The sequence below is a fragment of the Balaenoptera musculus genome, chromosome 2 (genome assembly GCF_009873245.2).
Source record: "Balaenoptera musculus isolate JJ_BM4_2016_0621 chromosome 2, mBalMus1.pri.v3, whole genome shotgun sequence".
Classification (NCBI taxonomy): domain Eukaryota; kingdom Metazoa; phylum Chordata; class Mammalia; order Artiodactyla; family Balaenopteridae; genus Balaenoptera; species Balaenoptera musculus.
Window position 1 is genome coordinate 140,904,110 of NC_045786.1, and position 15,716 is coordinate 140,919,825.

Genomic DNA, 15,716 nt, shown 5'->3' on the forward strand with positions numbered 1-15,716 from the left:
TCCATGAATAAAATTTAACAATTGGATAGCAATAATTAAGGGTAAACAAGACTGAGTTGAGTTGTTAACAGTGACATGTAAAGATCTCAACAAATTGTTAAGTTTGATTTGATCAGACTTTTCTAAATCAAGTTCAATAAATTCAAATCTTAGTAAACAGTTCCTAAACTTGGTTACATTATTTTTAAATAAGTTAAACTCATGTTCATGTTCTATACTGTTACTTTCAGTATCTCAGGTGTTCTGTGTGGACAACACCAGTAATTAATACCATGATTGTATTCTAGCAGTAAGTGGGGGAAAAAAGTCAGGAGTGTCAAGAGACTTTCCAACTTGACATAAATTCATAAAGTAGTTTGGCTGAGAGGAACCTTGTGTCTAATCCATATCTCTCATTTTTCAGAAGATAAAATGGGAATTAATAAAGGTGAGCTTGTTGAAATTAATTTTTTATGGTGCTTGAAGGTGCTCTGTCTTATATTACAGTTGCAATATGTGTTAAGTGATAAAGGTAAACAAAGTATTCTATGAAATACATCGGAAGGAAGGACACTTGGTCATTCAAAAAAGATAATCAGCAAAATCTTTCCAAGAGGTATACTAAGCAAATTGGAATTCTGTACAGAAGCAGAGGCACTTGTGAACGCATAAATAGGAGATAATATGACACCAGATAGATCACACGTGTAAAATAAAGATTGTTGAGATGTAGGACTGTTATTGGGCCTTTATGCCATGTTAAGAAATTTGGATTTTAAACTGAAAACTATGGGGTGCCATTATGTGAGTTTAAGAAAGAAAGTGGCATAATCAGGTTGGTGATTTTATTAGGTTTTTCTTTGATGAGTGAGAAAAATTATTTCAGTGGAGAAGAAGAGGTTCCATCTATAAGGAAGGAGACCAGATTGCAGGAATATAGGCAACAATTGAAACTTGAACTAAAGCAGTGGCAGTGAGGCTGAAGAAAAAAAACTCAGATTCAAGAAATATTATTTAAGAAAATAGAATCAACAATACTTGGTGATTTACTGGATGTTTAAGGGAAGATGGAAAGGTTGACCTAGGTTTCTGCCTTGGGAATCTGAGTAGATTGTGTTGCTGTTAACCTAAAGAGGAGGTGCAAAACAAGGAATAAGTTTGAGAGGAAATAGGGTAAGTTTTGGACTTACTGAATTTGAGGTTCCTCTTAGGTAACCATATATCCACTAAGCCATTGGGTAAATCAGCTTGTAACTCAGAAGAAAGATAATTCTGTCTTTCAGTTGATACTGAGATTTGTCATTATGCAAAAGTTAGCTGAGGCCATGCTAGTTAATGGAATTGCCTAAAAGAGCTATATGAGATCATAATAGTGGCCCAAAACTGTTGCCTTGGGGAAGGCCCATCCTAGAAACAGAGGATAAATATACTCTTTTATTAGTTTAATTAATTAGCAGAAATGTTTTCTATTTTTTAGTAGTGACTTTTCTCTAAAGGAGTAGTGTTTTTCATTGTGTTTTCTTTTTAATTCTAGAATTTTAACAGTTACTCCTCAAGAGATTCCTTGAAAAAAACATGATTCATGGATGACACGTAATAGTGATTTTTTTCCATCAATTACTGTTATTGTATCTAAAACAGCTTTAGAGAGTTTGAGGCCTGAGGTATAAAAAAATGTGAAATTGATTCTTCCTTTCAAAAGTGTTGGAAGAAAAACAGTCATAAAATATTTCAACATTTTTTGGCACCATTAGTATTTTCAGCTGATATCTTTTTGTTTTGATTGGAGGAAATTTGAAACATCTGGTTGTAATGTTTATTTTATTTGGCTAGTATATGAGTAATTTTAAATTATCTAAATAGTACAATTGAGTCTAAATTTGAAATATATTCTTTGTAGTATACCATGTATAAATAAATATGCATGTGTATATTTACTATTAAAAAGATATGATTGGTTGATGAAGCATAATTCAATTTTTGTCAGATGTGGTAATCTTTCACAATGTTTCTAGCACCAGAAATCATTATTTAGTTCATACATAGTTTGAATTAAGCGTACATGTATTAATTATCATAAATCACCTCATATTGAATGACTGCTTGGCCAAAGCCTTAAGGGATAAAGAGCAAATACATTCCTAGCCCAATCACAACCATCTCTTCCACCCAATACCCTGAATTTTTATCATTATCAGTTCTTTGCTTTTATTTAGTTTTACTATATATGTATACATCCTTCAGTATTACAATTTATTTTTGTTTTTCTTTGAACTTTGTATGAATTGAATTGCATTGTATTCAATCTATTGTGCCTTGCTTCTTTTTTTCAATACTGTGAGATTCATCAGGTTGTTTTCTATAGCTAAGGTTTTGGGGGGCGTTGTTTTTGGTGTTTTTTTTGTTTTATTTTTTGCTGTAAAATAGTGCATTGTGCCACAAATTATTGAGATATCCTTCTGTTGAAGGATATTCAAGTTATTTCCATTTGGAGCTATTATGAAAAATGATGCTATAAAATTCTTATAAAAATATCCTGTGTAAGAGTTTCTCTGAAGTATACACTGAGGAATGGGATTCCTGAGTTTTAGTAATGTATATTTTCTGGATGAATCAAACTGTTTTCCAAGGTAGTTAAGCCAATTTATACTGCCACTTGGCTGAATTTATTTAAAATAGAGATATTTAAGTACTAACTCTTTAATCTATTTGTAATTTATATTGGTATAAATTTGTTTTTATTTACAAATGAGATGACTAAACTTTCATAATATTTTCCAAATGTATCTATTTCCCCAGCCCAATTTATTGAAAAACCCATCTTTTCCCCCTATGGTTTGAATTGCCTCATGTACCATGTATTAAATTTTCATATGCCTAGACACACACATACACATACACAAATCTGTCTTTTCCTGAACTGTTGTTTCATTGATCTATTCAGCTGTTCCTTTGCTAGCACCATACTATTATGATTAGAGTGCTTTTTTTGTATAGTAGGAAAGGTTGTAGGTTGTATGTTGTTTTTCTTTTTTATTCTGTTGGCTCATGTATTAATTGCTCCAGATATTACACTGAGTTTGTCAAGTTCAAAAGTGTTCCTACTGAGGAGACTTTTGGTTCTAGCCAAGGTGGAGTAGCCCTGTTCTTCCAAAATCTTTCCTCTCACAATTAAAAATCCCTGGACTTTTGTTTGTTTATATTAAAAAATAAGCACAGAAAGACTCTGAAAGATAAGAAGAAGAAATCAGACTGCCTTAGGACTTCAGGACTTGAGGAATGACATGGCAGTGAGTTACCTGGGTTTCTTTTTATCTCCCATTTTACCCAGCCTCCAACCTGGAACCACCAACAGGCAGAGAAGAAAAGCACCTAGAAAAGCCTGTTCCCTCTTGCCAAAGGACCCAAGACAAGGGTGGACTAACAGAACAGAAAGCCTTTTTGGCATACCCTCCCTACTCCAGCCAAATGCCAATGGGAAAACTACTTAACTTCCCCAGAGTTTCAGCAGAGCCAAGAAGGGGGCTGATCTTCCACCTCACCCCCTGCCACCTGACAGAAGCAGGTGGCAGATCTCTGAATCTCCCCTGCCAGTGGTGTTGGTGGGGTGATCAGGGAGCTATTCTTCCATCTCTCACATAGCAGAGTAGACAGTTCTCTTATTTCCCTGCCAGAATATGGTAGTGGGGACCAAGTGGGGAGTTGATCTTCTATCACCAGCCCATTGGAAACAGGTTATGCTCTGATTCCTCCTGCAGGGTAGTGTCAGTAGGGTCCAGTGATGAGCTGAGACTCCCCCAACCCAGCAGAAGTTAGACCAAGAGACAGTGCAAGATAGGACTAGTCACCACTCTACTTCACCCTCCCTTTACTGTGTTAATGAGGCCTTTAAGGGAGATGACACTCCACCCTCATATACATCAACATCAGTGGAGATGTTACTGCACTCTCAGTATGAGTCAACCTTCTACTTCCCCTCTCAGTGTTAACAGGATCCAGCAGGGAGCTGAATATCTCATACTAACAACAATGTGGAGCAAGGTGATGCACCACTTTCACCAGAAAGGTTTCAGCAAGGTTAAGAGAAGAGTTAAACTTCTACCCTATTGTCTTCAATGAGGCAGTGGGAATCAGTGCTTCACTTCTGCCAGAGTGGTGTCAGTGGGATCCAGTAAGAAGCTGAACATATGGCCCTTATACTACAAGTCAACAAGAGGACATCTTAAAAAGATTTAAATAGGATTCAGAGTCTCATAATATCCAGAACATCCTGGGAACAGTCAAAAGTCACTCATCATACCAAGATCAATGAAAACAACAACTTGAATGAGAAGAAAACAGTGAACAGACACCAATATGAAGAGTAATCACATGTTGGAATTATCTGACAAGGATTTTAAAGCAACTAATCATAAAAATGCTTCAACAAGCTATTACTAATTCTCTTGAAACAAATGAAGAAAATAGAAATTACAAAAAGGAACCAAATGGAAATTACAGAACTGAAAAGTACCATCTCCAATATAAAACACTGAAGGTGGGCGGGGGGGGTGGTGGCGGGGTGGGCAGTGACTCCAGAAGAAAGCGGCACAACATTTTTCAAGTGCTGAAAGAAAGAACTACCAGGCACAAAGTCTACATCCAGTCAAATTATCCTTCAGGAATGAATGGGAAGCAGATACTCAGACAAAAGAAAAATAAAAGAATTTGTCACTAGAAAACCTACCCTGAAAGAATGGGTAAATAAATTCTCTAAAGAGAAAGGAAATGATAAGAGAAAAAGGCTTGAAAATTCAGAAAGGAAGAACAACAGCAGAATGGGTAAATAGATTAGCTGATCTTTTTTTATGATTTTCTTAAATCACATTTGAAGGTTGAAGCAAAAATTATAACACCATATGATGTGGTGCACAATGTATGTAAAGTAAATAATGAACATAATCATATTTAAAATGTGGGAGGGTAAAGGTGCCTAAGTGGAAGTAGAGTTTCGGTATTGCACTTGAAATGATAAAATGCCAATACCAGTAGACTGTTTTAAGTTACATCTGTATATTGAAACACCAAGCAACCACTCAAGTATTCAAAATTGTGTACTCAAAAACACTGTAAGTTAAGATGGAATCCTAAAAAGTGCTCAAGTAATCCACAATAAGGCATGAAAAGAGAAACAGAAGATACAAACAAAAGATAAATAATAAAATGGCAGATTTAAATCCTGAGATATCAATAATTACCTTAAATAAATAATCTAAAAAAAATAATAATCTAAATATACCAATTAAAAGACAGAAATTGATGTAATGGATTTTTAGAAATGATCCAACATATGCCATTCTCAAGAAACTCATTTGAAAAACAATGACATAGGTTGGTTGAAAGTAAAAGGATAGAAAAAGATAGACCATGAAAACACTAATTTTTAGGGAAGAGGAAAGCTCTCAAGTCACTAATCAATGTTTCTTCCTCAAGAAACTAGGAAAATAAGAGCCAGATATAGTCAGAGCAAGAAGAGGACAGGAGATACTTAAGAATTGGAATCAGTGAAATTGGGAACATTAAAACGACAGGGGAAAATCAAATAAAAAGCTGGTTCTTTTAAAACTCAATAAAATTAGTAAACCTCTTACTAGACTAACAAAAGTAAAGAAGACACAATCACCTATATCAGGATTGGACAAAGACTATCACTGCAGATCTTCTAGTCATTAAAAGGATAATTAGAAAAGGCTTTGAAAAACTTTATACTCATAAATTGGACAACTTAGAAGAAATGGACCACTTCCTCAAAACCCACATACTACCAAAACTAACCACAATGACATAGGCAATCTGCATAGTTGTATAACCATTAAAGAAATTAAATTTGTAATGAAAAAGCTCCTAGTAAAGCTCCAGTCCCAGATGGTTTCATGGGAGAATTCTATCACACATTAAAGAAGAATTAATATCTATTTTACTCAGCTTTACTGAGTCATTTCCCACCTTGTTTTATGAGGCTAGTATTACATTGATACCAAAATCAGAAGAAGACAGTACAAAAATGAAAACTGTAGACCAAGATCTCTTACGAACTTAAAATCCTCTACTAAATATTACCAAATCAAATCCAACAATGTATAAAAAATTATACACTACTGCTAAGTGGGATTTATTTGAGGTAAAAACTTGTTCAACATTGGAAAAACAATCAATGTAATCTGTCATATCTACAAGCTAAAAAAGAAAAATTATATGGTCATATCAATTGATGCAGAAAAGGTGTTTGACAAAATCTAAATCCCGTTCTTGAAAAAGCTCTTAACAAAATAGGAATGGGGGGGAACCTCCTGAACTTGATATATAAACATCTACAAAAAATTAGAGCTAACAATATACTTAATGGTGAAAGAATGAGTGCCTTCCTCCTAAGATCAGGAAAAAAGCAAGGTTGTCTGCTGTCACTATTTACCTTCAACCGAGCATTAGAAGTTCTCAGTAGCACAGTAAGGCAAGAAAATGTAGTAAAAGGCACAAAGATTGGAATGTAAGAAATGAAACTCCCTATTTGCAGATCACATGATTGTCTATGTAGAAAAAAGTATCTAGAGAAAAACTGCAGCTAATAAGTCAGTTCAGTTAATTTTGGGGATATAAGATCAACATCAAAAAGGTCAATTTGATTTTTATATAATTACAACAGTAGGAAGCTGAAATTTAAAACAATACCAGTTACAATTACTTCAAATAAAATTAAATAGGTCGCACTTAAGAACACACATATCTGTATGCTTAAAACTACAAAATGCTGAAGAAATAAAAGGACAAAGAAATGGACAGACATACCATGTTCATGGATGGAAAGATTAAACATAGTAAGGGTGTCATTGTTCTCCAAATGGACATATAGGTTTATGCACTTTCTATTAAAAAACCCAACAAGTTTTTTTTTAAGACATACAATTACATAAATTTATTTTAAAATTATATGGAAAGGCATAGATTCTAGAATAGCTAAAACAATCTTGAAAAAGAATAAAGGGAAGGACTAGCTCTACCCAATGATAAGGTTTACTGTTAGCTACAGTAATCAAGGTAGTGTAGTATTGGCAGATAGATAGATATATCAGTGAAACAGAATGCATAACCAATAAGTAGACTCACACAAATATGTCCATTTGATGTTTAATAAAGCTACAAAAGTACTTCAGTGGATAACCTTTTCAACAAATGATGCTGGAACAGTTGGACATCCATAAGCAAAAAAATTAACCTCACCCATTTTAAACCTCTTATATAAAAATTAACTCAAGGGCTTCCCTGGTGGCGCAGTGGTTGAGAATCTGCCTGCTAATGCAGGGAACACGGGTTCGAGCCCTGGCCTGGGAAGATCCCACATGCCACGGAGCAGCTGGGCCCGTGAGCCACAACTACTGAGCTTGCGCGTCTGGAGCCTGTGCCCCGCAACGGGAGGGGCCGCGATAGTGAAAGGCCCGCGCACTGCGATGAAGAGCGGTCCCCGCACCGCGATGAAGAGTGGCCCCCGCTTGCCGCAACTAGAGAAAGCCCTCGCACGAAACGAAGACCCAACACAGCCAAAAATAAATAAATAAAGTAGCTATAAAATTAAAAAAAAAAAATTAACTCAAAATGGATTATAGATTTAAATGTAAAACAAAAGCTGTTAAGAGAATAAAAGGAAAAATGTTCAAGACCTATGGTTAGGCAAAGAGTTTATGTCCTATTTTTTGTTTCCTACTATAAATGGAATGTGTTCTCTCTTTATTTTAACCCCTCCTCATCTTTTTTTTTTAACTGAAGTATAGTTGATTTACGGTGTTGTGCCAATCTCTGCTGTACAGCAGAGTGACTCAGTTTTACGCATATATACATTCTTTTTTAAATATCCTTTTCTATTATGGTTTATCCCAGGAGATTGGACATAGTTCCCTGTGCCATACAGTAGGACTGTGTTGTTTATCTATTCTAAACGTAATAATAGTTTGTATCTACCAACCCCAAATTCCCAGTCCATCCCTCTCCCTCCCCCTCTCCCCCTTGGCAGCCACAAGTCTTATCTCTATGTCTGTCTGTTTCTGTTTTGTAGAATAGGTTCATTTGTGCCATATTTTAGATTCCACATATAAGTGATATCATATGGTATTTGTCTTTCTTTTTCTGACTTCACTTAGTATGGTAATCTCTAGTTGCATCCATGTTGCTTCAAATGGCATTATTTTGTTCCTTTTTATGGCTGAGTAGTATTCCATTGTAAATATATACCACATCTTCTTTATCCATTCATCTGTTGATGGACATTTAGGTTGTTTCCACATCTTGGCTATTGTGAATAGTGCTGCTGTGAACATAGGGGTGCATGTATCTTTTTGGATTATAGTTTTGGCCAGATATATGCCCAGGAGTAGGATTGCTGGATCATATGGTAATTCTATTTTTAGTTTTATGAGGAGTCTCCATACTGTTTTCCATAGTGACTACATCAATTTACATTCCCACCAACAGTGTAGGAGTAACCCCTCCTCATCTTGATGGAAATTTCACTCTGGGTAGATGTGGCCTCGTCTATGGGGCTCCCTCTCCCCTCAGCTCCCAATTAAGGGTTATGGTATCTCTCCAAGATGGGCAGGCCTTCATCATTTCTTATGCCTCCAACTCTGAATTGCAGAGGTTAGATTCCTGATGAATGCAGTCGAAAGTCAGGGGCTCCCTTCCTTTACCCAGCCCCCATTCATAGGAGAGTAGCTCTAGTCCTGATGCAGCACACTGAGAATACTGGAGGCCTTATCATCCTCACTCCAGCTTGCTCATAGGGCAGAACATCCACATTAGGAGAGGCAGCCCAAGCAGACCAAAGGCTACCACCCCTACAACAGCACTTGGAACAGTGGCTTAAAGATTTTTTCCAGGCTAGTCCATAAGAATGTATTACTCTTAAGCTATTCCCAAAGGAAAGGCCTTATTTGAAACAATTTGGGGAAGTTCAAGCCTAAGGTCACTCTCAAAAACAATGGATATTTTGGTGGTAAACAATTCAGAGTCGGCTGATAATCTCTCTAAAAGAGCAAGAAGCTAAATTCGTTAGTTTATCAGACTGAACCTGGGAGAGAGTCAGCTAAAAAGAATCCTCCTTGGATCAGAACAAACCTCAAAGATGAACTGAAAATCTACCCTGTCTGAATTTAATTTATCAGACTGTGGAGCAATGTATGTCCCCAGGCACTGTTCATCACAGTAGTATCATTAGTGGAGCATAACAGCTGGATGTGCCAACAAAGAGGCAAATAGCTTAACAGATCAAGGAAAGAAAGGAGACAGTTGAAGAAACCCCTACTAAAACCTCTGTCTTCCCAAGGTGACTTTGTGTATGCCTTGGCTGTACCCTCTGAGGAGCAATATCAGAAGTTTCATACAGGGTGGAAATAGTCTTTTTAAAGTAGCCTAGCTGATTTCAGTAAACAAATAAATAATCAAACAACAAAGCTCTGAAGAGAGGGAAGGGTGTCAGTATCCCAGGTTGCTACAGTATATTATATAACATGTCCGATTTTCAAAAAGTATTTTAAGACATGCAAAGAACAGGGGAGTGTGACCCATACACAAGAAACAAAGCAGACAACAGAAACTGCCCGTGAGCGGTTCTAGATATTGAATTTAACAGATTTCAAAGCAGTCTATTTAAATATGTTTTTTAAAAAAGAAACAAATCTTCTAGGAAGCCATACTGAAAGAAGTAAAGAAGCCATGATGACAGTGTCTCATCAAATAGAGAATATCAATAGAAATATAAATTATTTTTTAAAAGAACCAAATGAAAATTCTGGAGTTGCAAGTATAATAAATGAAATGGAAGATTTGCTAGTGGGGCTCACTCAACACCTGTTCTGTGTTGACAGCAGACTTAAAGATAGGCAAATGATCAGAACCTCAGAGAAAGGTGGAACACCATTAAGCACACAAATATATGGTAATGGGAGTACAAGGAGATAAAAGAGCACAAAAAATATGTTAAAAAATAATGGCTGAAAATTTGCCAAATGTAATTATAAACATTAATCTACACATCCAGGAAGCTCCACCAATTTCATATAAGATAAACTAAAATAGTTCCATACCCACGCACCTGGTCTTAGTAAGTTCAGGCTGCTATAGCAAAGGGCTCATAAACAACGAAAGTGATTTTTCACAGTTCTGGAGGCTAGAAGTCCGTGGTAATGGTGTCAGTATGGTCAGGTTCTTATGAGGACCTTCTCTGGGTTGCAGACAGCTTTCTTCCCATTCCTCACATGAGAAAGAGAGCTAGCTAGCTCCCTGGCCTTTTGTTATAAGGGCATTAATTCCATTCATAACGACTTCACCTTCATGACCTAATCACCTCCTAAAGACCCCACACCTACCAAATACCATCACACTGTGATTACGGTTTCAACATAGGAATTTTGGTGGGACACAGACTTTCGCTTCATACCACACATCATAATAAAAGTGCCAAAAGACAAAGATAAAAAGTTTTAGAGCAGTAAGAAAAATGATTCACCAAAAAAGAAGTGAACCCGATAAAATTAACATCTGACTTAACATCAATAAAAATGGAGGCCAGTAGTATGACATATTCAAAGTACTGAAAGAAAAAAACCTGTCCACAAACCAAGGATCTTATATCCAGGAAAACTATCTTTCAAAATTGAAGATGAAATACACTCCCAGGTAAACAAAAACTGAGAGAATTTATTGCCAACAGATTCACCTTGCAATAAATACTGACGAAAATTCTTCAGGCCGAAAGCAAGTGGCCACGTAAAGTAAATGCACACACAGAAAGAGCACTGGTAAAGGTAATTATGTAGTTATAAAAGACAGTATAGATGCATGTTTTTTGTCCTTTCCTCTCATTACTGATTTGAAAAGCAATTGTATAAGACAATACATATACAACTTTTGCTGAGCCAGTAACATATAGAAATGTAATATATTTGAAAATAACAAAACAGAAGGTAAGTGGGAGAACAAAGCTGCATTAGAGTAAGTATATAACACCAGATGATATCTTGAATCCACAGGAACAAATAGGAGAACCAGAAATAGTAAATAAGAAAGTTAATATAAAAAACTCTATAAATATATACTTGCCCTCTTACTTTTCTTGGCTTCTTCAATAAATGTAAATTATATAAAATCTTAATTATAGCAAATTATTGTTGGATTTGATGTGTGTGTATTTGTATGTACAAAAACATATATATATATATATATATATATATATATATGTAACATGGATAACAATAATAGCACAAAAAGGAAAGATGAGAGACTAGAACTATGTAGGAGTAATGGTTCTATATCTCATGAAATTAAGTTAATAAACTCTAAATATTTGTTTTGTCCTGTTTGTTTGTTCATTCTTTTTACTTTCTCTACATCAGTTTGTACTTTTTTGTTGATTTGTCTTTGAATTTAATATTCTGTGTTCTGCTGCATTTTTCCTTTTGACTTGTGTTTACATTATTCAATCCTAATAAACCTACTCGTTTAGATCTGAATTTCAGATATTGTAAGTTTATGTCCTAGTATGTCCATTTAATTTTTTATAGATTCTGTTTCCTGGTGAAATTTTCCATCATTTTTCTATTTTATTTATCTCTCTTCTATTTTCTTGAATATATTAATCATAGTTTACTTTAAAATTCTTGTCTGCAAACTCCCCATGCATCTCTTGTGGGGTTTTTCATCTGTTTTTTCTTTTTAATATTGTGTCCTATTTTCTTACGTGCCAAGTAATTTTTATAAATGTATTTCCTGTGTAAAACAATCATATTGGTTATAGATGATTTATCATCCATCATACTGTCTCCCTTTCTACTGATAGGCAGAAAATATGAGAAAGTGATCACTCCAATTCAGTCAAGAATTTTGCTGGGTTAGAGCTGAGTTGAGAATATAGTGGGTTTTCATCCCTTCCTTCCTGTTACAATAGGAGATTTAGCTTTGATAGTCTTAGGTTCCAGCCTAGCTCTCTTGCCTCCAGCCTAACCAATATAAGCCTCAAAAACTGGCAAATATCTTGAAGTGGAAACTTTCATTGTTCTTTGGTCAGCCTTCCCTAGCAGATCTTTCTTTCTTAAGCACCATGAAGAATGCAAAGGATTTCACTCTGCCTTTCATAAGCTTTTTGTCTAGCTTTGCAGGCTTGTGTACAGCACTGCAATCCACAATTGTTCCAAGGGAAAAAACAGCCATGTGTTTAAGTCAATTCAAGTTTCCAGTTTCTAAATGTCTAAAAGCTTTCTGGTTTCTTTTCCTCCCAGCAGAGGTTCTCTGCCTGGAAAAGCTGATGGTCAGCCCTGTGACCAAAATCAGCAAATATCCCCAGTGTAGATGGGTGTGGTGGGTAGGAAAAGCTACAGATTATCAGTTTAACTTAGAAAAGTTTCCCCATTTCTAAAATTTTATTTTGTCTAATTTATTGGTTCTGTAGCTCTCCAGTGTCTTTTAAAAAGTAGGATTTTTGTAATTATTTGATTGTCTACTCATTATGGTATATAAGTATTGACCTGCTATGATCTACTACACTCTGCCCAAAAACAGAACTCTTGCATTATATTTTTAACCGATTATTGCTAGGAAACACTTATTATATCTAGTAGTTTTTCAGTTGATTGATTTAAATAAACTTTAGTAAAGTGAAATCACACAGTCACATCCTTTTGCCAGGATTGTGTTTTGTTTGTTTGTTTAATGTTCAACGTATCAGGCACTGTGGTAATTGCTTTAAAACTACTAACTCATTTTAATCCTCATAACAAACATATGAGGTGGGTACTATTATTGTTCCTATTCATAAGTGAGAAAAATGAGGCAAAGATCGTTAAGTGATTTGTCCAAGGTCGCACAGCAAGTAGTGGTGGAGCCAGATTCAAGCCCAGATTCTGGATTCTTTTATGGTAATGAGAATTAGTAGTAGCATAGATACAAAACATCATTCACCCACTCTTTCTACGTGAATACGTGAATACGGCAGACCCACTGAGGAAATGTTTACTTCAATATTTGTTACTTTTTGATACCCCTTCTCTTAATTGGATTGCTGTTCTTAAATTTCTTAAATCTCTCATTTGCCCTTTTATTTATTCAATAATAATTTATTTAGCATTTGTTTCTTCTGTACTTAAACTCACTTGGTTATCTCATCCAGTCTCATAGCTTTTGTTTCGCTTCTGTTTCCTAAAATAAACTTTTTAATGAAGTATAATATTCTATATGAGTTGTACATAAAAGGCACAAATCATAAGTGTAAAAAGCTTGTTAAATTATCACAAAGAGAACACATCTGAGTAACCACCACAGCTAAAGAAATACAGTATCACCAGCATCCCAGAAATCTCCCTATGCCCCCTTCCAATCACTACACCTTCCCTCTTCCTCAAAGGTAATTACTATCTGATTTCTGTCACCATGAATTATCTTTACCTGTATCAAACTTTATAGCAATGGATAATTGCTGTGCTTTTTGTTTTATTAAATGTACAGTTTAGTTATCCATTCTTTTGATGAAGGATATTTGGGTTGTTTCCAGTTAGGGGCTGTTACGAATAATGCTGCAATAAACAGTCTTGAACATGTCTTTTGGTGCATATATATACACATAATCTCATTAGATATCCACCTAATAGACAAGCTAGATGTGACCTAGAGATACTGGATCATAGGGTATATAAATGAATAATTGTACTAGATTCTGCAGTTTTCCCAAGTACATGTATGAATTTATATGCTCTTTAGCATTTTAGGAGAACTCCACTTAACTTCACATTCTCACTAACATTTTGTATTGTCAGTCTTTTTTCATTTAATTATTTCAGATAATTGTGACCAAAAATGTTTCTAATATATGTATTTCTCTAATAACTAATGATATTGAGCATATTTTCATATATTTATTGGCCATTTGGATATCCTCTTTTGTGAAATGACTTCGTGTGTTTCGTGTTTTAAAAGTTAGGTTAACTGTCTTTTTCTTATTTATAGTAGGCATTCCCTATATGTTCTGGATGAGTCCTTTGATATGTGTATTACACATTTATTCTCGCAGTCTGTTGCTTCCCTTTTTACTCTCTTAAAAGTGTCTCTGACAAATAGAAATTCCAAATTTTAATGTAAGTCAGCTTGTCAACCTTTTCAGTTATAATTAGTGAAGAAATATTTGTTGATTAAATGAATGATCCTGAAGACTTCAGTGTCTTGTGCAAGAGACAGTCTTATTCATTATAAAACGTAATTTTTATGTTAAATATGTATACTAAAACTTTTAGAGCACAGAGGGGACAGTGACTAATTCTGGCTTAGAGGGTAAAGGAATTCTTCATGAAGAATATGATGAGAAGGGTTTCTAAAAAAAAAAAAAAAAAAGTGAGCAAAGACACTATATATGAATAAACAGTGGGTTTTTAAAATAAATTTATTTATTTATTTTGGCTGCGTTGGGTCTTCGTTGCTGCACGCGGGCTTTCTCTAGTTGTGGCGACTGGGGGCTACTCTTCGTTGCGTTGCGCGGGATTCTCATCGCAGCGGTTTCTCTTTGTGGAGCATGGGCTCTAGGCGCGCGGGCTTCAGTAGTTGTGGCTCGCGAGCTGTAGAGCTCAGGCTCAGTAGTTGTGGCACACGGGCTTAGTTGCTCCACAGTATGTGGGATCTTCCCAGACCAGGGATCGAACCCATATCCCCTGCATTGTCAGGGGGATTCTTAACCAATGTGCCACCAGGGAAGCCCTAAACAGTGTTTTTGAGAAATGCAAGTTTGTCTAAAGTCAAGGGATTATTAAGAATAACTTTAAGAGATGACAATGGAATGTTAAGTTGTTGGAGTCACATTGTAAATGATTTGTATTTCTTAGGGAGGGAAACTTTTGAAGATTTTGAAACAAAGACATTTTTAGGTATATTTCAGAGGATTTGCTATCCTTAGCAAATGAATTGGAAGGAGGTATAGAGGCAGAACACTTAGGATGCTCTATACCAATCTAGATGAATGATGATAAAGGCAAGGCTCATGTCTTTCCAACAGTAACGGAAAATATGGGAGGTACATCACAGTGGTTAATAAAACAGACTCTGTATCTTAATTGGATTGTGACCGTGCGTGTATCTTAACCATTCTGTGTTTTCCTAAAAATATGGATAAAACAAACCAACCTTTGTTGGATTACAAAACCTGCTGTTGTTATTTTGAGGATTAAATGTTTATAAAATACTTAGCACAGTGCCTGGTACATAGTGAGCACACAGTAAATGGCACCTATGTGATATGATCCAAGTAGACTTGAGAAGTGAGGAGTAGAAATAGACTGATTAAGGTTTTTAGCTTAGACAACATCATGGAAGATAGTGCCAATCCCTGAGCTCTGGAATTAAAAGGAAAAAATCATATTTGGGAGGACTAATGAATGTTGGGGGTCTTTAAGGCATACAGGTAAGAATATAAAACTGGGAATTTATTCACTTCCCAACCCAATTAATTTAGTGTTTTTGTCTGGTTTGTTCACTGTTGATGATTTTCATCTCTCTTCTTTTCTGGTACTATTCACTTAATTGAGAGCACCTTTTCCTATGTTATATTCTCCTCAGGATAAGGGCATCCCAGAGGAATGATGGAAAAAACACATATATTTAAAATATTAGAAATATCAAATTGCTGTAGGTTTTCTCTCTACCATATTTCTGGTCATTTAGTCCCTTAAGGGAAA

At 35.4% G+C, this 15,716-nt stretch overlaps 1 protein-coding gene across 13 annotated transcripts in view; it reads left to right on the forward strand.

Annotated features, from left to right (window-relative positions):
- The window catches only part of GPHN (gephyrin), a 633,631-nt gene that overhangs the window by 235,587 nt on the left and 382,328 nt on the right, over nucleotides 1–15,716 (forward strand). The gene's annotated exons all lie outside the window — the stretch shown is intronic.